The following is a 3,788-nucleotide window of genomic DNA, read 5'->3' on the forward strand; positions in this document are numbered from 1 at the left end:
GAAAGATTTTAATAGAGAACATACAATGTATTTACCTCACTAGTCATAATATATATAGCAGTTCATGACACCAATTCTTACAAATTTCAAAACTCCGCCATCTCTCTCCCCACGTCCACCACTGCTGGCGGCTCACCTCCAACTGCGCAACGCTACGCGCTGTTAGCATCCAGCTGCCGCTGCCCAACACTACAATGGCAGACAACAATGCAAACCAGCCACCGACTGCACATGGCACAGCCAGTGATTTTCATACAGAGCGCTACTTGGCGGCGGCGTTACCAATAAAAAAACCTAAACAGCCTACTTACATAGCCCCATGTTCCCCACAAAAAAATTTACAAATTCTTTTGGGCAGTGGCCAATACAGATTTGAAATTTTTTTTTCATAATTACAATAACAAAGAAATGAAATGCACACACTTATCGATACAATGTTGGTCAAAAGCTAAAATTTTCTCACAGTCCATAAAGACAGTCCTGATCATTCATCAAAGTAAAATTGCAGTGTTTTTCTCAAAGTTTGAGTAGCAAAAGAAAATGCACACAGAAGTAGTGGATTCCCATGCAGTCTTGAACAAGTAGTGTTGTCCTTCCAACGGAAAGACAGTGCTGACTCTTGACATGCAGACAGGTAATGGGCCACAACAGAGCAAACCCACAGCAGAGTCAGTCGAAGTTTTGAAGAATATTGGTAGGTAGGTCAACACAGAGTAGACCCACTGTAGTCCTAGTAGAGAGTATGATATTGGTGGGCCACCAGAGGTGCAGACCCACTGCAGTCCTTTTAGAAATACTGGTATTGGTGCGCCATCAAAGATGCAGACCCACTGTAGTCCTGGTAGAGAGTATGGTATTGGTGGGCCACCAGAGGTGCAGACCCACTGCAGTCCTTGTAGAAATAATGGTATTGGTGGGCCATCAAAGATGCAGACCCACTGCAAATAGTCATAATATATATAGCAGTTCATGACATCCAGTCTTACAAATTTCAAAACTGCCATCTGTCTCCCCACGTCCACCACTGCTGGCGGCTCACCTGCAACTGCGCAACGCTACGCGCTGTTAGCATCCAGCTGCCGCTGCCCAACACTACAATGGCAGACAACAATGCAAACCAGCCACAGACTGCACACGGCACAGCCAGTGATTTTCATACAGAGCGCTATGTGGCGGCGGCGTTACCAGTAAAAAAACCTAAACAGCCTACTTACATAATGGAATCCAAAAAATATTTCCTTCAGACATTAATTATATATGCAATCACATGATGACTCGAGGATGCCTGATGCTCATGAAAATTCAGCTGCATTCTAAATTCACTGTCATTTGCAGGCAGGAATTAATAGGAAGGTAAGATCATGTTTTCACGATCGAGGTCTCTTGTGTGTATCTCACTTCCTTGCATGACGAGAGAGAAGGGTCAGCTAAGCAACTTATCAATCTATTGTATGAGTATTATTACACATTTCATTACGCACATGAGTTCCATGTTCTTTAAACATTTTCCCCGTCGAGGCTACCAGGAAAAAATTATTATCCAATTAACCTTAATTAACTGGTTCAATTGTAACTTAGAGTAACTGTTAATTGAAAGGACGTCAGTGGTGGAAGAAGCATGGAATAATGACAGATGAGAATAAAAGATATCTACAGATGTCATACGCAATTATTCGGTCACTACCCAGCGAGGTGGCGCAGTGGTTAGCACACTAGACTCGCATTCTGGAGGACGACGGTTCAATCCCGTCTCCGGCCATCCTGATTTAGATTTTCCGTGATTTCCCTAAATCGCTTCAGGCGAATTTCGGGATGGTTCCTTTGAAAGGCCACGGCCGATTTCCTTACACATCCTTCCCTCACCCGAACTTGCGCTCCGTCTCTAATGACTTCGTTGTCGACTGGACGTTAAACACTAATCTCCTCCTCCTCTTTTATTCGCTCACTAAATGGAAAGTAAAATCAATTTGCGATACGGCACCGAGTAATCACTGTAGATGGGTTACATGTTACGGTGTAACGAGAAAAAATCAGAAAGGATTGGGAGATAAAACGAAAACAAATTGCGGCAGACCCTGAAGATCTTTACTAATCCCAGCTAATTTTCATATTAGACGTTCTTCTGTATATCGAACGTTGTAAATTGATTTGTATTTCCTCAGAAAGTGCAGCACTATTATAGGTCAGTTAAAATGACAAATATACTTAGATGTACCCAACCTTAACAGAGATGGTTATCGAATATATTTTCTGTTGTTCCGCAAACCACATTAACAACTTACAGAGTGTAATACTGTATAATGTTACGTGAGATACTGTGACATACGATTATTACTTTGGTTAACCGTGTTGTGTATAATTACATACGTATTTGATCACAGTTTTAGTCAGCATGTCGGTTGTATTACTGTGCGTTGTCAATATTCCGGGTCCACGCAATTCGTCTAAACTAGCAATTGATGAACAGGAATTTTTCAGCTTTGTTAGAAAGTCCTGGGAGGCATCTTAGGTAAAGTTTGACCTTCCTCCAGTCTGCAGTAACATAGGGAAGCAACAAACGTGCTACTCACTAACCAAATGAACAAGCGTGCAACCACTCAAGAGTGTAGATTTGAGAGTAGGGATGTAACGCCACCACGCTGTTACAAGTCTGCACCGCTACTGCATGGCAGAATAATTTGCTGGACGACAAAGTAGCTTTTGAATTTCACACTGCGTCGTTATTCTCCATCTGCGCTGTCTAAGCATGGAATAGACGAGGATATGAAATTTTAGTCATATCTCCCCTTTGGTTTGTTTAAAAATAACTGAGAAACCTGGTGTTGCTAGCACTTCGTACCTGTGGTATTAGGTTTTGAGTTCTAAAGCTTCTTGGTACACAAATGTTTGAAGTAGTGTGTTTGTGAAGATAAACAAAGAGCTTGCTTGCTTCAGTAATACGGAAGAGAGCCACCTCAAGCTGCCTGCAGTAAAAGCAAGTGGCATAACATATCCCTACAGCGAATTATGCACGTTTAAAGTGAAAATGTAAGGTGTTGGGAGTGAATGGGATTTGGGGTATAAGAACACTCGCCTGCACGACTTTCCATCAGAAATCCCTAATGTATGATGTTGTGTAGGAGAGAAGTAACTTTAAGCCTCAGTTAGTGAAAGGTTCTACATGACGCGCTTGATAAGATTCATGTCGCGCCTCGTTTCCAGGAGTTTCCATGGCACGAGTTAAGGCCTGATGCTCTGGAGCCACAGTAAGTCCGTCTTTACAGTCTTCACTGGATTGTTGTCCTCTACATACACACACATACACACGCCGGAATCCATTGTATGGTGTGAGGTGGAAGGTGCCCTGTGCCACTTCTAGTCATATCCCTTTACTTTATACTCGCAAACGGCGAGCGCTAACTTCTCGTATCTTATCTTCGCGTTGGTTAAGTGAAATGTATGTAGGTGACAGTATAACTGTTATGAATTCTGCTTCAATTGCTGGTTCTCTAAATTTTTACGTTTTTCTCGAAAAGTGCGTCTCGTCCCCTCAAGGGATACCGATTTGAGTTTCAGAAGCATCTAGATTGTTCTAACCAAACGCTAACAAATGTAGCAGTCCGCCTGTGACTTTATGTAATGTCTCCTTTTAATCCTACCACGTGCAGATGGCAAACACTCCAGCAGCACTCAAGAACAGGTTCCTTTATTGTCCTATATGAAGTCGCCTTTAGAGATGAACCACATTATTAAACTCCTCCCGATAAACTGAAGTCGATCACTCACCTTCCCTACCAAAATCCTCACAC

At 42.4% G+C, this 3,788-nt stretch overlaps 1 non-coding gene across 1 annotated transcript; it reads left to right on the forward strand.

Moving 5' to 3' along the window:
• Positions 1–1,686: 1,686 nt before the first annotated feature.
• Positions 1,687–1,759, forward strand: Trnaa-cgc (transfer RNA alanine (anticodon CGC)). Its single transcript has one exon. It is a non-coding gene; the product is annotated as a tRNA-Ala (tRNA).
• Positions 1,760–3,788: the final 2,029 nt, after the last annotated feature.

This window comes from Schistocerca gregaria, chromosome 5, assembly GCF_023897955.1.
Source record: "Schistocerca gregaria isolate iqSchGreg1 chromosome 5, iqSchGreg1.2, whole genome shotgun sequence".
Taxonomy (NCBI): Eukaryota; Metazoa; Arthropoda; class Insecta; order Orthoptera; family Acrididae; genus Schistocerca; species Schistocerca gregaria.